The 18,223-nt window shown below is 43.5% G+C and overlaps 1 long non-coding RNA gene across 1 annotated transcript; it reads left to right on the top strand.

The window, feature by feature from the left end:
- Nucleotides 1–2,647: 2,647 nt before the first annotated feature.
- On the top strand, nt 2,648–4,712 carry LOC307222678. The gene is made up of 2 exons (XR_013841840.1): nt 2,648–2,884; nt 4,290–4,712. It is a non-coding gene; the product is annotated as an uncharacterized lncRNA (long non-coding RNA).
- The last annotated feature ends 13,511 nt before the right edge of the window (nt 4,713–18,223 follow it).

The following is an 18,223-nucleotide window of genomic DNA, read 5'->3' as shown; positions in this document are numbered from 1 at the left end:
TGAGCATGCAGTAAATAAAAACACAGTCAGACAGTGAGCAAATCCTATGTGGTGTGAGAATATATTCTGAGCCGGCCCATCCATGGGGGAACTGAAACATTTGGCCTAGCCCTACAGGATTTGCCAATTCAAGTGTAAGCAACATTCTGCACACTAAAACATTTTTATTGTTTTTATAAGAACACAAGAGCTCTACTGCAATCAGACTAAATGTCTGTCTAGTCCCAGCATTTTGCTTCCTAGAGTGCACAACCAGAATATGTGTATGAAGATGAAGACACTTTGGTGGTCTATAGCTGATCTCTTCCTTGAATTTGCGATGACCAAGTTAAATATTCCTCTGGCTGAGTTCAAGCACTTGAACACACTGAAAAGTATCTCTATAACGATCTATAACATTGACATCTTCTATAATCATATTATATAATCTGCCCATTTGCTTTTAACTCCTGAACAGTTTTGCTGGTGTGTTCAGGAGGAAGTTACAAAATGGGGAAGGTAATGGACTGTATATGGGGAAATGTTATCTAGAGGGTCCAGAATGCCCCATGCCCTCTAGATAAGCCGCAGTGGGAAATAGCTCTGCTTTCTCCTGATTCTAGGGAGGCACCAATGTCTTTGTGACATCATCAGATATGACTCCAATCCCAGTCCTCATCTCAGACCTGTTTGCATGTCTAGCAATCAAGAAGCTGAAAGGACTCAAAGTTGGACATATGTCCTGTTTTACAGTAGGACAACTTCTTTATTTAAAGGCCATTCAGAAGATAGCCTCAATCTGACTTTGACGTGCTTTCGAACTGCTAGGTTGGCAGGAGCAAGGACCGAGCAACGGGAGCTCACCCCGTCATGGGGATTTGAACCGTGACCTTCCAATCGGCAAGTCCTAGGCTCTGTGGTTTAACCCACAGCGCCACCCGTGTCCCTTCCATTCAGTGTTACTTTATTGCATATTCCATCAACTGGTGCACCCACTATGTTCTAATGGTGGGAATCTAACCATTAGACATTGGCAACAGGCCTTGAAAGAGCAGACATAGGGTATCTCATCCCTCCATTTTTAGGGCAGGGGGATATTGTGTGAAGTATAAATGTGAGTTGTAGCTTGATTTGTTTACTAGCTTCAATCTCTTTCAAAAACATGCACACTTAAAAGTTCCCCTTCGGAAGTTCTGCAACGGAGACCCCACCTCCCTGTCATAGTCAAACATTATGTCTTTCCTCTCCCTTTTGATCTCTTTGGACTTTTCCTCTGTTCTTTGCTATGGACCCCAGTGGCGTTTCCACATTTTACATGGAGCCAGCTGACAATTGTCATTTGCCTGAGAGGTCAGTGATTGAGTTGAAACTGAGATACGTTGGTTTGTTATTTTTTAAAAAAACCATCCATCTCCATCCCTGGTGGGGCGCTTTCCATGGAAAGTACAGCAAGGAACTCGGCTAATGGCAAGCATGGAATCTGTTTCAATTGAGTTGGCAACTTCAGCTGGCTGGCAGGTGGCCTGTAACAAGCCATTAAAAAAATGTGCGTCATTCCTGCAGCTTTCTTCCTTTTTTTTTTCCTGAGGAGAAGCACATCCGGAAGTTTCTTAATGCTTCCTATGTTGCAAAATGGAGAGAAACTTGAAGATCCTCCAGGCAGAACTAGAATTGAATACATAAATTTATAAAGAAAGCCCAAGCAGCATGGATTGCACAAACGTATTATTAGCTCCATGAATTTTCTTTGGGGCGTTGCTGGAAACTCCCCAGTAAGTCATGATAATGGACTGAGATATTGAATGTCTTTTTTCCTGGACACCTTGCAGATGGCATTTGATGTGTTTTTGGAAGTCAGCATCAAACGCAGATCATTATGCTTGACTCAGTTTTTTGTGGGGGGTTTTCTTCTGCCCATTGACTGACGGCTGCTTTTCTAGAGAACGAAAAAGGCCCACACAGTGATAAAAAGAAATGACTCTAAAATAAAGATTGCTGGGAACTTCCAGCAGATGACTGGTCTGTTACCCCAATTATAGAATCATCTCTAGTTAATAAAAGGGACATTGTAGCTCATCTGGCAAATTGCCAAGTGACTGTTAGTTAAAACCCACTAAGCAATGCTTCCCCAACTTTTTCGCGCCACTGCCCCTTGGTACCATAAACTCACCTACTGTGTCCCCTACCCAATAAGAAGCATGATTTGGAATAGGAGTTTGCACAACCCACTAAGGAAGTTAATAACACAATAAATTTCAAAACATTAATTAATTGCACATTTTTCAAAACCCAATTAATTTAACTAATAATAAAATAATTTTAATTTTTAAACAATATAATAATAATAATAATAATAATAATAATAATAATAATAATAATGGTCATTTACACCTCCAGCATCCCTCTGCTGCACCCTGGCCTCCTAGTGCCCCCCTAGGTAATCTCATTCCTCCCCCACAGGGAATCACAACTGTAGTAATCACACCGTCAAACATACACAACACTCACAGTATGAACTTGTGCATGTCTACATTGAAGTAAAGCCCCACTGAGTTCAATGGAGCTTATACTCATCTAGGACTGGTCCTACCATTAGGCAAAGTGAGACAACTGCCTCAGGTGGTGGATGGTGATGATGTCAATCTTCTTGAGCTTGAGAGCCCTCTCCCCTCCTGTGTCTTCCAGCAACTGGTAGTCAGAAGCATTGCTGCCTCTGACTGTGGTGGCAGAACATAGCCATCATGGCCAACAGCCATTGATAGACTATCCTCCACGAATCCAGAAGTTTCTAGCTGTAGAGAAGCATCAGCTACATCTGAAGGCCTCCTGCTCTGGATTCTTCACTGCAACTTTGGCGAGTGTTCCTCTGATGCCCAAGAGATGGCAGCACACATTTCATTCCTGGGTAAATGGAATGTTCCATGAGCCACCAGAGGGGCTATTGCGAGTAGGATGAAACGCTAGTAATCTAGAAGACAAACGGCTCATATAATCCTTTCTGGTTTATTTGTTAAAGTCAAATGGTTCAGCCCAAATGGTTTTCATGGCTCCCTACCCCCCACAAAGCACAGGTGGGAGAGGCTGACTTTTTATGCTAGACAGACAAAGGATGAACCTTGACAGGAAGCCAATGAGCACATTTGCAGACACTTTGAGAGAGGCTGTCTGGCAATCTTATGCGGGAATCTTATGATTCAGCAGCAGTTTCTGGTTAATTAAATTATGTCTTATCTCACCAGAGGAGAGGAGGAAGGGGGCCCCAATTCTCTGGTGGCGACTCTCCTTTGGAGAGGCAAGCACAAATGAGCAATTTCAGAGGCAAAGAAGAATGCCTTTCTTTATTAAACCTGAGTGGGAAGCCAAAGTTATAAAATGGCCAAAGTGTATTCATTCCAAAGATATGTCTACAGGGGCCATAGCTTGGTGGTAGAGTATCTGTCTTGCATGCAGAAGGTGTCAGGTTCAATCCGTGGTAGGGAGGTAGGGCTGGGAGAGACTCCCATTCCAAAGCCTTGGAGAGATGTTGCCAGACAGTGTAGAAAATGCTGAGCTCAATGGACCCAATGGTCTGATTCAGCATAATGCAGCCTCCTCTGTCCCTATGTCTGAATGAATGAAGAATTAAAACCCACCACCTAAATCATGGGTAGGCAAACTAAGGCCCGCAGGCCGGATCCAGCCCAATCGCCTTCTAAATCTGGCCCACAGATGGTCTGGGAATCAGGGTGTTTTTACATGAGTAGAATGTGTGCTTTTAAAAAAATGCATCTTTGGGTTATTTGTGGGTTATTTATTCGTTCATTCCCTCCCCCCCCAAAAAAATAGTCCAGCCCCACACAAGGTCTGAGGGACAGTGGACTGCCCCCCTGCTGAAAAAGTTTGCTAACCCCTGACCTAAATCAAAGAGAGAGAATCTGCTCAGATGTTGTTGGAGTGAATCTGCCATCATACCCAACCATGCTGGCTGAGGCTAAATGGAGTCCAACAACATCTGGTGGGCCACAATTTCCCCATGCCTGAGTTATTAGAACAGGCTTCCTCAAACTTGGCCCTCCAGATTTTTTGAGACTACAATTCCCATCATCCCTGACCACTGGTCTTGCTAGCTAGGGATCATGGGAGTTGTAGGCCAAAAAAACATATGGAGGGCTGAGTTTGAAGAAGCCTGTATTAGACAATGGTTTGAATCAAGGTCAAGGATTTCTGGGGAATTCAACTCAATAGTACTAAATCTGAGCATTACAAGGGTGTGATTCCAGAGTTTTCCTGCCATGAATGTCACTCACAGCTCTGTGCCTGGATTTCCCAAGGTCTGCTATTTGGAACAGTGTTTTTTACAACCTGAGGTTCCCATTTGGCAACTCGATATCAACCCCAAGTTGATGAATTCTGAAAGATCTGACAACTGCTAGAGATGGATTCCTGGCATGGTTCACTCATCCCCTGGTATAAATTTCCAGCTGTTTAAAAGAATGAAACTGGAGGGGTGGAGGAAGAGAAGCCCCCCCCCCCCCCCCGTGTCCCTCTCCATGTGCTTCAACAGCCCCAAGCGGGATCATTTAGAATAAATTTCAGTTTGACGTCTTTTGGCAATCCTGTTGCATAGAGAGCAAGACAAATGGTCCTCTTATCTCAAAAGCAGCAACCCACAAGCACTCCTGTTTCTAATTGGAGCCTGGCAGAACTTCTTTCTTCCATCCATCAAGCTGGTGAATAAAAAATGAGTAACCTTACAGCTGGGGTTCGCCAATGGTGAGTAGCAATGTTTGGGGAGGAGGTAAAGAAATCCAGGCCATTTAGTACCATCATTCCTTTCCTTGGCTCAACATTAACTTGTTTTCCATTGTAGTTTTTGAAGAACCCGGTTGACTTTATCTCTTAGATGAGGGAGGATAAGAAGCACTCCTCTCCCCTGGGGCCTTTGATAGTTGGTCCAGCACTCCAGAAGGGGCCAAATGACAAGGCAGGACCTGAAAAATGTGGCTCATTTGGAAGGCCAGGAGTACAAATCTCTTTGGAAAGGGGATGTTAGGTTTTACTGGGGTTTTTTTTTTGGGGGGTGTCTTCATCTCTGTATTTCTTGCATCCCTCTTTTGTTTTGATGAAAAGGGATGATTTTAAGAGGGTATGTGTGCTCCCTCTCTCCCCTGCCCACCTTCTTAAAACAGCCAGACAAAGGCAGAGGCAAAATGTATACGAGTGGATATTTTATTTTTCTTCATGTGCTTTCCAGGATCACATCCTGTTGTACACACTCCATCAGGAAGAGACTCCAGGAGTTCTTGCACTTACCTAGAGCTCTGTTCCTTTGGAATGAAGGTCAAAAGGGACAGTGATATTGTGATAGGAATTTTGAGGTCTTAGATATATGTTAAATGTTCATAAGTGTACCAACCAAGCACGTACATAGATCAGCACAGGAAGACCAACCTGAAACCATTTTGATTCCCAAACTGAGCAAGGGTTTTCTCTGCAAGGTCAAAGGAAAATGGAAAAGCCTCCCATTGTCTTTTCCTTCACAAATCCTGTCTTAAGGGTATGACTGCATTTGAATAGGGTGAGCCTGTGACCTAACTCAGGAACTAAGTATTTATCATTACTAAGTATTTATCATTACAAAAGATTGGCCAGGCTCCCCAGGGTATCCAATCAAGTAAGCAGGCAATCAAATCAAGTGACTATTAAACAGGTAACCTGTCAGACGAGATAAACAAGTCACTCAGATTTCTGTTTTAGACCACCTTTTCTGTGATGTAGGTATGATGTATCTGGGGGTCTTGAGTCACACCCCTTCTGTGATGTATGTGTGATGTTTCTGGGAGTGGTCTTGAGCTTGAGGGCAGGGAATTAAAAATGTCTATATAAGGCCTTGTGTGCCATTGTTCTGGGTTCCTCCTCCCTCCTGCATTGTGATGAGTGAGGACCCTGTTGCAACAGATCAATAAAGATCAGGCTTACTAGCTGCTTTGCTTCTCAATATTCTCTGGTTGGTCTCTGTTATTTTATCCTACCAATAGGGAACCTACGGTGCATAAGGACTCTATATGGGCTCTTGGATACCCCATAAGGGGAAAAGGGCAGATTTTGTTTACAACAGTGTCTGTAGGATATATGGTTTTATTTACACATATGGGACATGGGTGGCGCTGTGGTCTAAACCACAGAGCCTAGGGCTTGCCGATCAGAAGGTCAGCGGTTCGAAACCCCATGACGGGGTGAGCTCCTGCTGTTCATCCCTGCTCCTGCCAACCTAGCAGTTCGAAAGCACGTCAAAGTGCAAGTAGATAAATAGGTACTGCTCTGGCGGGAAGGTAAACGGCGTTTCCGTGCGCTGCTCTGGTTTGCCAGAAGCAGCTTAGTCATGCTGGCCTCATGACCCGGAAGCTGTACGCCGGCTCCCTTGGCCAGTAAAGCGAGATGAGCGCCGCAACCCTAGAGTTGTCCATGACTGGACTTAAAGGTTGGGGGTCCCTTTACCTTTACAACCTGAGCATAGGATGGAGGGGCTCACAGCATCAACACCCCAGCAGATCTTGCTTCCCTGTTAGGTTTCCAGGGAGGCCCCCAGCCACAGCTTTAGGTCCAACATAGAGAAAAACCAGCCTCTGTGTATATAGCTTCCAGCCAAAGTTCTCTCTCCCACAAGTCCTCCTTGGCTTATTGTTCACCCTCCTAGCATGACCTGACATCCAGCCAGGTGAGGCTGTGAAAGGACCACCTGTTTGTCTCTATGACAACCCCTTTAGACATGTAAACGACAATCCCTTACTGGCCTCCTAAGGCCATTATCTTAAAAAAAAGAACCCTGGTCTGATAAGTTCCGCAGGTTTCTGCTTATATATTCTAAGCTCACAGATACAGAACAGTCAAAATACATAAAAAAATAATAAAAATGTCCAATAGCACCTTGTCATCACAATAAAACAATTACAAATCTGTAATTGTAAAAAAAAGACCTCCAACACTGCAAGTATAAACAATAACAAACAAGGATGGCGGATTCTTTCCTGGACTGCACCCCCACCTACACCTTGTGCTTGTAATAGTCCACACAGTTTCTGCTGAAATCTGGACTTCAGACATGCACCTGGGGGCATGTGGTTTCAAGACCAACCTTGGCCATGTCATCCAGAACAAAATGGCCTTTCTTAAGTTCTCCTCTCTGAAGCCCTGGGCTGATCAGGGTTTATGGGAACTGTAGCTGAAAACAGCTGGAGGACAGCAGGTTACAGAACCAACTGAATGTCCAATGGGGCATGATGAGCCTTATCCCTTATACACCCAGAAGACTGCTGCAGTCTTCAGGAGGGTTTCTCCTGTGAGTTCCAACAATCTCAGAAGGCACAGTGATTCAGATCAGGGCTTTTAGTGTGGCTGCCCCTGCTCTGTGGAATAGCATTCCTGTCGAGATATGACAGGCACCCACTCATTACACTTTCCAGAAGCAGCTGGATAAATGAGTCTGTACCTGGAGCGTCCAGTTGTTAGGGTTTGGGCCTTGTTTTAAAGATAGTCATTGTTTTTAATTTAATATTTTAAAACCTTTGAGGTGGGGGCTTTGAAGACAATTAATAAATCAAAGTTAATTAACTAATACATTAATAAGCTCATTTGTTGGGGCTCATCACATCACTGAACTCAATCCAGATTTGCATACTAATACTACATCTTCTTTTTTTCTGCTACTTCAATCTATGTTTAAGTAACATCACCACAAAACCCACCTGGGTAACTCCCACCTCCCATTTAAGGCTTAAATGATGGATCTGATTACTCTGCTGATTCAGCAGCTTGACAAATTGCATTCCTTCAGGCTGGGAGTCTGAACGTTCAAAAAATTATGAAATGCATTGCTCAGCAAAAGAGAGGGGTGAGGAGGGTGGAGAGAGAAGGCTTTATGGATGCCTATAAACCAGTGGCCATATTTGTTTGGTTTCATGGAAAGCGCTCTCAGAGCGAGTCATTTCGCCGAAGTTCAAAGTGTACGGTTTCAAAAGGGTTTCAACGGTTGCCAAAACCTTCCTGGTTCCGAGGGTCTTGTCATGCTAAGTGGTTGTCATGGGGACAATTCTTTCCCATTATTATGCCTGGAGTCTTTCCTAAACCACATTAGAAGTGGATACTGTTACAACGGTTTCAGAATCAACAATGGAAGCTCAGAAGAGGACAAATTCTTTCCAGATGTTGTAAACTAAGAGTAGTTTACCTTTCATGCAAAAGGGAATAATTTTTGGAATGATTCTTAATGCCTGGGGGGCGGGGGTAGAATTCCCTCTAACAAACCACCTGTTATATCCTTGTAGTTAAGATCGGAAGTACACATTTTGGGATAGGTCTCCCTTTTAGCATGCTTCTAAGAAGTTTACATCTGAGCTGCGAAAGGATATATTTGCACTGGGAAATAGCCAGTGGCTTGTTCCTTCTTCACATTCTGTTTCAATATAGGACATCTTTTCAAGATGTATTAAAATTCACCAGGGATACAGAGTGATGCAAACAGTGGCTTCTTTCTGTATCATATATTTTTATCAGACATTTTGCTTGTTTTCTATATTGATCCTTTATCCCCTCTTGTTGGCACAGAAAGATTGGCCTCAGTCTTTCCCCAGTAATGTTCCTTTGAAGATCTGAATTTTAATTAAAACCTGAAAACTTGGGTTGTGGCCAATGTTAGCCTTACTTTGGTTAGGTGAAAAATTCCTGACAAAGTAAGTTGCTGAGCTGTTTTTAGGAAGAGTGATTTTTTGCTGAAAATTCCACCCTGACACCATTTTTACACCAAGAAGCCATTTTGGGAATTTTCCTGATGTTTGGCAAGCCTAAAGACTTGGGTCCATGTGAACACTGTATACTTAAAGCCATAGCTGTCAACGTTTCCCTTTTTTAAAGGGAAATTCCCTTATTCCGAATAGGATTCCTCGCAAGAAAAGGGAAAAGTTGACAGCTATGCTTAAAGCACTATGACAATGTGAACAGTCATGACTTTAAAGAATTCTAGGAGCTGTAGTTTCTTAAGAGTTGTTGGGGACCCATATTCCCCTCATAGAGCAATAATTCCCACAGTGGCTTAACAATTAATCGTTCTGCACAGTGAACTCCGGGAATTGCAGCTTTGTGAGGGGAATAAGGGCCTCCTAACAACTCTGAGCACCCTTAACAAACTACAGCTCCCAGAATTCTTTGGGGAAAGCCATGATTATTTAAATGATATCATAGTGCTTTGAATGTATGGTGTGAATGTGACCATAGTTGGATGCAGCCCTTAATTAGTGGCTGTTAATGAGTCAATGCATGCTATGTTAATCTTTGGCTTCTTCAGTTTAATACATGTTGGGAGAAATGGCCAACTGCTATCAACAAGAGTGAATCAGCTGGTGAGAGGTTGACTAACGGTTAATAGAGGAATCTGCACTAGACAGTTCATGCTCCACAGGTGATCTTTTGTAAGATGCTCCCTTCCTCTTATCTTTTCCAACAAGGCAACCTTGAGACAGTCATCCCTCTAATCAGGCTGTGCAAATATTACTGGGCAGGAGGAACCAAATGTTCTTGTCCAGAGTGGTGTATTTATAGACCACAAGGGCTCAAGATTTTCCCTGTTCTATTATAGAAATTGAGGCATCTGCTCCTAGTACTGACAGCAGCCTTACTCTGGTTGTAGAACTGATCAACGCTGATTAAGTTCCATGCATAGAAAGCCTCCATAAATCAACACAGGAGTTCAGAACATAATGAGAGCCCTGCTGGAGCAGTCCAAGGGTCCATCTTGTCTCGCATTCTCTTTCTCATGGTGTCACTAAATGCCTCTGGGAAGTCCACAAGCATGACACAAGCACAATCATCCTCTCCTGCTGATGTCACCCCAAAACTGGTGTTTAGAGGTCTTTGACCTTGGAAGTAATATAGAGCCATCAAGACTAGTAACCATATGTTGATCTATCCTCTATGAATTTGTCCAGCCTCTCTTTAAAGCCACCTAAGCTGGTTGCCCTTGCCACATCCTATGTCAAAGCGTTCCATTGTTTAACTATGAGCATACTTGAGCTTCAGGCAAGCAGGTAAGGCAGAGTGCCTGATTGCAAGCAGCAGGGGCTACCACACAAAAGACCCCGGTCTTAGTAGACATAAGATGGACCTTGGGAGCATGTGGCACTACTAAGAGCGTATTTCTCAAGAATCAAAGGGAGGGATATGCATGGTAAGCTGTTCCCAGAGGAAACTGGGTTCCAAGTTGTTCAGAGATCTGAATCTCAACAACAAGACGTAAAACTCGACCCTTAAAGCCATTTCCCCCCCTCAAACAATTCTGGGCACTGTAGCTTGAGAAGGATTGCTGGGAATAGCAACTATGTGAGGGGTAAACTGCAAGGCCCAGAATTCTTGGGGTGGGGATGGGGGTGTGTGTGTTTCAAATGTGCTTCAAAGGTATAATGTTTACGCAGCCTCTCTCTTCATAGAGGCTTGTTCAGGTGATCAACCAAGGAGAGATTAAAGAAGTTCTAAACATGGAAGCCAGGGGGCAATATATAATACCATGCCCAGTTGGGGTGGAGGAGTGTTGGCTTTTCTGACTTCTAAGCGCCGGCAGAAAACAATCCTATCATCCAGAGTTTTTAATAGATTATGTATTTATTACTCATTTGCCATCTTAATTTTATTGCTGTGCTGTGGGTTGGCTTTTACTGCTCTCGCTGCTTCTCTCCCGTTCCTTCTTGTCACCTCTGCTCTCAGTGCACTTTGTCTCAGTCATCTTACTGATTGGATGGTTTGCATTTTTGGCCTGGCCAGGACTGCATTAAGACCTTTAGAAGAGGCCCTAAGCACTGAAAAGAGTATGGCGCCCCCCATAAGTGATTCAAAAATTTTAAAAAAATTGAACCAGAAAACATTTTTACGTTTTGATTTTTTGAATGTTTTAAATAGTTGTTTTAAGAACATATGAAGAGCCTGCTGGATCAGGCCAATGGCCCATCTAGTCCAGCATCTTGTTCTCACAGTAGATAACCAAATGTTTGTGGGAAACCCGCAACCAGGATTCAAGCTCAAGAGCACTCTCCCTTCCTGTGGTTTCTAGTTATTCCAGCAACTTATGGAGGCAGAGCATAGCCACCATGGTTTACTAGACATTGATAGCCTTATCCTCCATGAATCTGTCCAGTCCTCTCTTAAAGCCATCCAAGTGGGTGGCCATCACTGCCCCATGTGGGAGCAAGTTCCATAGTTTAGCTATGTGCTTCATAAAGAAGTACAGTGGTACCTTGGGTTACAGATGCTTCAGGTTACATACGCTTCAGGTTACAGACTCCGCTAACCCAGAAATAGTACCTCGGGTTAAGAACTTTGCTTCAGGATGAGAACAGAAATAGCGTGGCGGCGGCGCAGTGGCAGTGGGAGGCTCCTTTAGCTAAAGTGGTGCTTCAGGTTAAGAACAGACCTCCAGAACGAATTAAGTTCTTAACCCGAGGTACCACTGTACTTTCTTTTATCTTCCAAAATTCAGTTACATTGGTTGGCTATGAGTTTGATGTTATGAGAGAAGAGAAAAAAATTTCTCTATACATTTTCTCCATGCCATGCATAATTGTATAAACTTCTTCCATGCCACTGTCATTTCCTTAAAAATCCCTCCTCACTATTTCTTTAATCTCTAACGTATTTGTTTTTCAACCCAGGATTAGCTTGCTGTCTAGGATTCATTTCTGAGGTTTCAGAGTCCTTAACAACATCTCATCAGCAAGACATACTACAATTGCCGGTTGGCCTCTCTCCCCACCCTCTTAAACCTACACAGTTTCAGCCAAATATTGGCCCCAGTTCTGAAAATAAATCAAGAGAATAATGCAAATGGTTAGCAGCCAATTTATGACATACTCTGAAGAAAGGACTGGCTAAGATTTATGCATTTTATGACACTGTGTCAAAAGACACACATCTCAAATAGTAGCTAGCTAATTATTAAACACAAAATATCTATCAATGATCTGTGGAATGGGATGGGCAAGTACAGGGGTTTTCTCAAAGCTATGGTATCCCTTCTGACAATTTGCTAAGGTCTAACATTTTCTAAGGTTGAGTCTCCATCCTAGTATTGATTTGTGTACACACACACACACACACACGTTATAATCAGTGCTCTATGTTTTCTTTGGAGCTACAGAACTCAGCCTTATAATTAATTCAATGTATCTTAACAACATATATGAGGTAGGAGCCAAATGACTGAATGTTCCCTCACTGTCACAGGCTGTAAGTAGTGCTCTGAGATCCTTCAAAAGCCAGAGAAGAAAGCCAGCAGCCAGAACTAAAGAGCAAGTCAGGATTGAAGGGGAAATCAGGGACAACAGGTCAGGAAACAAGACCAAAGGACACAGGGGTTCAGGAAGACAGTGGTTTAAGTCTTCTTATACTCTCCCCTGTCCAGGAGGCGCCAATGGCCAGGCTGGGTGAGCAGAGTCTTTCCAGGACCTGATGGTATTTCAGGTACACACACAGTTTCCTTGCCAATGGAAAACAAGCATCTTGGATGGAAGGTTAGCTGACAACTCTTGCCTGGACGTTCTGCAGCCTGAGGGCCGCCATTGCCTCCTGAGCAATCTTCCAGGGGCCGTTTGCCAATGGTAGGTGTGGGCAAAAGTAAAAGTGGGCGCAGCAATGAATGGAAGTGTTTGTACGGTGCGCAGCATTTGAGTGTTGCAAAAGCCATGCACCTCTCCATCCTCCATCCAGGCAGGCAAGAGACATTATCAGCAAAAGCACTGATGCAGAGCAGAGGCAGTGGGGACAATAGCCTAGGAGGGGAGTCTCAAGAGCCAGATGGAGAAGCCTGGAGGGCCACATCTTGTGCCTAGACCTGAGCTTCCCCAATCCTAAATGTGCAGAGATATTGTTTTTAAGGTAGAATCGTTGTGGCATCCTCATCCAAAGCTTGTGTAATCACCTTGCTCTCCTTAATTATTTATAAGCCTTTGGGGACAGAATATTGTATGGGGTTAGGGATAAATCCTGGATTGGTTGAGAAATAGTTGCCTTCGGTGAGTCAGTCTCAGGAACAGCAAAGGAGAGCTGGTGTACCCAAGAAACATATGTTTTCTATTGATGAAATAAAACTCCACACACATGTCCTGGCTCCCAGAAACCGTTGATCCTCCACATTGCATAATATTATTTTGTGGCTGATTTAATTCTCCTGCTTTCCACCCTGACACCTACCTTACAGAGAAAGCCAGCACGGCGATTGAAATAAGGCTAAGACATCTGTTATTTCTCAGAAATGAATTTCAGCAGAACTATCTATAACCTACGAAGGGAAAAAAAATATGCTAAAAAGTTCTAAGCAGTGCCACAAGTCTATGCAGCAAGCCATCTAGCACATCCAGCACCAGTATTTTCCCAGCCATAACTCAGAATGTTCCACTGAGTCAAATTGTTGTGATTCAGCTACAAATATTGTATCTAGTCACATGAAGAATGGCAGATGCAACCAGGTAAACTTAGCCAAGGGGAATCATTAGGTACTTAAGAGACTTAGCAGACTGGCCTATGGCACAACTTTGCATAAATTTTGCACATGTTAATTTATGCATTAAAAAAATTGCCAGTGTGGTATAGTGGTTAGAGTGCTAAACTGGGACCTGGGTTCAGATTCCCACTTGGGCATGAAGCTCTCCTTGGGCCACTGGGCCAGTCACAGCCTCTCAGCCTAACCTACCTCACAAGGCTGTTGTGGAGATTAATTGAAGAGGGGGAGAACCATGTATGCTACCTTGCGCTCCTTGGAGGAAAATCAATAAATAAACAAATATGCAGACCTTGCATACAGTTACATGTACTGGGGCTGCCCTTGAGACTGACCCAGAAACTCCAGCGGGTGCAGAATGCCTCAGCGAGACTCCTTACGGGGTCTTCGCTTAGAGATCACATTCATCCGGTGCTATACCAGCTGCACTGGCTCCCGGTGGAGTACAGGATCAGGTTTAAGGTGCTGGTTTTAACCTTCAAAGCCCTATACGGCCTAGGGCCCTCGTACCTACGGGACCGCCTCTCCTGGTATGCCCCACAGAGGAACTTACGATCTTCAAATAAAAACACCTTGAGGGTCCCAGGCCTCAGAGAGGTTAGGCTGGCCTCAACTAGAGCCAGGGCTTTTTCGGCTGCGGCTCCAACCTGGTGGAACGCTCTGTCACAAGAGACAAGGGCCCTGCAGGACTTGACATCTTTCCGCAGGGCCTGCAAGACAGAGCTGTTCCACCTGGCATTTGGTCAGGGCGCAGCCTGACCCCCTCCTCTGGCAATCTTTACAAAGCTTTAGTTTATGGTTGCCATCAATTTTGATTTTAATTCATTTTTATAATGTTTTATAATGTCACACTGTTTTAATGTTGTTAGCCGCCCTGAGCCCGGCTTCAGCTGGGGAGGGCGGGATATAAATAAAATTTATTATTATTATTATTATTGAATTATATGTATACATGGAAATTTAGGCTGACTTTCAGCACTTGCTGTCAGGCCTTATTCTGAACCATGAGTTCATAGGTTTGGGAACCTAGAGCACTGTATGTGGGTTAAGCAGGTCCCAAGGAGCTCAAAGTGACAGTCACATGGTTCTTCCCCTCCCAATTTGAAGCCATGTAGGCTGAGAGCTTCCTGGCCAAGTGGGAACTTGAACCCTGATCTCCCAGTTCATAGCCTGATACTTTAACCACTACATTCCTTCTCTCAGTTTGGCTTTCTCTGTTGGCATTGATGAAGAAATAGCACTTTCTGAGCACCTGTTTACATATGAGCTCTTACAGGGGTTGACATTCTGTCCCTTTTTGATGATGTCGCCCGTATTATGATGAGCAAACACAAGTGTTCTGAGGAAATATATTCAGGGAAGTCCTTAGTGGAGTAGACTGAGGTCACATCCACACCATACACTTAAAGACCACGATCCTCTCCACCCCAAAATTACCTCCTGTGGAATTACAATTCCCAGCATCCTTCACAAACTACAGTGCCAAGAAATCTTTGGGTGAAGCCATGAGCTTTAAATGTGTATTGGATATGCCTTCAATGTATGGTGTGGCTATGACCTGGAGCCATAGCAGACTTTCAGTTTTCTTTTGGCCTGTAAATTAATGTTTGACAAATGGGGTGTAGGTTTGTAGCAAGCAGAGTGAGAGGAAGCTCACAAGCAGACGCAGCCCCCATGGAAAACTTCCGTCAACTGTGTCTGAATCAGTGTCTGTGTCTCCCTGGCTTCCACTTGTGTTTTTCACTACTGTATCTTCTGGAAATTCCTCTTAGGCAGAAGTGTTACAGAAATTGCCAAAATCAGGCCAAGAAAAGAGAGCAGGCTGCTTTCTCCAAAGCTCATGTTTTCTTTGAATTTCTTTGGACTCTTTGAAGAAGAGTTCCTCTAGCTTATTTTGTCTACACTGACTGGCAGCAGCTCAGTATTACTCTCTCTCTCTCTCAACCCTACCTGCAGGTGCTGCAAATCGAACCTGGGAACTTCTACATCCAAGGCCGTTGCTCTACCATTGAGCTATAGCCCTTCCCCAAAGGCAAACTGCACCAGCTTCAATGCTGGAATTAATATTTTTTGACATTCTTTTATTTAAAATGGAAATTGGAAGGGGTAGAAAGAAGAGGGGAGCAAACCAACAGAACAATGAAGTCACAGGAAGAAGGAATTTTCCTCAGCATTGTGTACATACACACACACATACAGGAACCATAGACTCAGCACACTCTTTTACAATCCGGATCATGACTTGAGTTTAACGACAGCTTTGCTAGCGATGGGGGAGACATAACTAACAACAGCAAGAGATTACTGGCTCTTAACAACATTCCAGGATGCAATACAATGCAGGACGTTCAAAATGATACTACTGAGACAAGGCAACTGATTACCCAGCCATCTGGTTTGGGTAAATGTGTTGCGGCTGCGGTTATAAGATTAGACTCTAATGATTTGATTTCACACCACTGATTATCACAGGCAGCACACTGTTTCTAATTATATGTCCCCCCCCCCCAAGACATCCATGGGCTTCTGTATTTCAGCTACTGAGTTTATCCAGAGAAGATCTATTAGATTATTGACCTTGCCAATCTTCTCTTCTCAGCCATCATCTGTAGTAAGAATGGGGAATCTGCAGCTCTCCGGGTGTTGCTGCAGTCCATCTCCCATCAGCCCCAGCCAACATGGTCAATGGGCGGGAGTAATGGGAATGGTTGCCCAGCAACATCTGGGGGCCAGAGGTTCCCCATTTCTGATCTGCAGTAAGGATGGATGAATATGGAGTTGGGTACATTTAGCTTGGAGAAGAGAAGACTGGTCGGTGATATGATAGCCACCTTCAAATAGCAGAAGGTCTGTCAAATGGCAGATGGAATGAGCTTGTTTTCTGCTGCTCCAAAGGGCAGGATCCAAACCAATGGATTCAAGTTACAAGACAGGAGATTCCGACTAAATGTTAATAAGGGCTTCCTGACAGGAAAAGCTGTTCAACAGAGAAATGGATTACCTCAGAAGGCGGTGGGTTCTCTTTCATTGGTGGTTTTTAAACGGAAGTTGAATGACCAGCTGTCAAGGATTCTTTACCTATGAATCCTGCCTTGCAGGGGGTTGGACAAGGTGACCCGTGGGGTCCCTTCCAACTCTGCAGTTCTGAGATTCTATGAATAAGTCAATAAATTGTATTTTTTTTCTTTTGAGGAGGATGGGAGGGTACTTTTCCCCATTTTCCCCCTTCAGGTTTTCATTTTTTTTAACTTCCATTTGCAATATTTCTGTGTTAGTTTATGAAGTTGTTTTTTGGGGTTTTTTTAAGTCCTGGCAGAAAGAATTTCAGCATTTTAGTGGGCAAAATATGTACATTTTGTATGCAATTTCTCCCAATATACACATTTTTGCAAGAAATTTCCCCTAATATTTTTCCTTTTGTTTATTTTCATGGATACATATACACTGTCCCTCAATATATGCATGTTATTGCTCGGAAAATAGCATCATAAAATGCAAATTTCAAACTGTAGCTTGAATTTTGGCTTGTGTATTGTTTCAGGAAGCATGAATTAGTTAGGTTCACATTAAAATGCAAACAGGAGGGAATTTCTTCCCCATTCTTATTTTACAGAATATGAAGTTTTTTTTGTGAAGGTGAATGAGTTCACCATTTTCTTAATGAATGAATGAATGAATGGAGGGAGAAGGAAGGAAAGAGTGGTTAGGCTTATTTACAACCCTGGAATCTCCACGAGGTGACATCCACCCGAAACAGAAACTTCCAGGAATTTTCGGTTCCCCAAGTCATGGATGGTACCCACAAAAGCTGTGATCTTATTTTTATAAGATATCCAGTAAGTGAAAAAAAGGTCAAAGTTCCGTAGAATGACTGCAAACAGATCACATTGGGTGGTGAACTTTCTGAAATAGCTACTGGATGCAGTCTTTTTCATGTGGTTAATTTCAATGATTTTGGCTCAAGACTTAAGAGGAATGCTTAGAGGATAGGGATTGGGAAAGTATTTTTCAGCCCAGGGGTAACATCTCTTTGTGGGCAACCATCTGGGCCTGCAGGCCAGCCATGGGCAGGGACAAAGGAAAAGCTGGAGAGATCAATGGAAGTTTGTGCAACAGGGTAGATTCCATTCATGCAAAAGCTACAGGTTTTCAGTCCCACATCTCTTTGTATCCTCCATCCAGGCAGGCAAGAGGCATGGTCAGTATTCAGGCAAAACAGTATCCAGCCAGGCAAACAAGGGTACGAAGCAGAACTAATGAGGGATGTGACCTGGAGAAGGAGCGTGAGCTGGTGAGAGTCCCAGATACAAAAGCCTAGAAGGTTGTGTTCTGTCCCCAGGGTTGAAGTTCCCCATCCCTTAGAGAATATACCCATCAAAAAGCTAGGTAATAACATTGTTGTCTCTTGCCACTGAGAACAGAATAGTAAGAGGAAATTACCGACTCCCTCCAAATACAGCTAAGTCCTGTGTCAACATAGTATACTGTATTAGTGTGATGCCACATCAAAAGTTCTTAGAAAGATGTGGGTTGGTGGTGCTCTCAGATTTCCCTGGGCTTTGTTGATGGTGGAAAGAAGAAGAGGAGAGCTGATATAAAGTATGAAAAGGTAATGTTGGGGTAGGCATCCGTCTTTGAAGATCCTGTGTCCCTAACTCCAAAATGGGTTTACTATTAATAGTTATAGGATGCATTTGGTACCCGTTTAGCATGCTGACACTCCAAGAA

This window comes from Podarcis cretensis, assembly GCF_951804945.1.
Source record: "Podarcis cretensis genome assembly, chromosome: 8".
Classification (NCBI taxonomy): Eukaryota; Metazoa; Chordata; class Lepidosauria; order Squamata; family Lacertidae; genus Podarcis; species Podarcis cretensis.
This window is presented reverse-complemented; position numbering and strand designations above follow the sequence as displayed.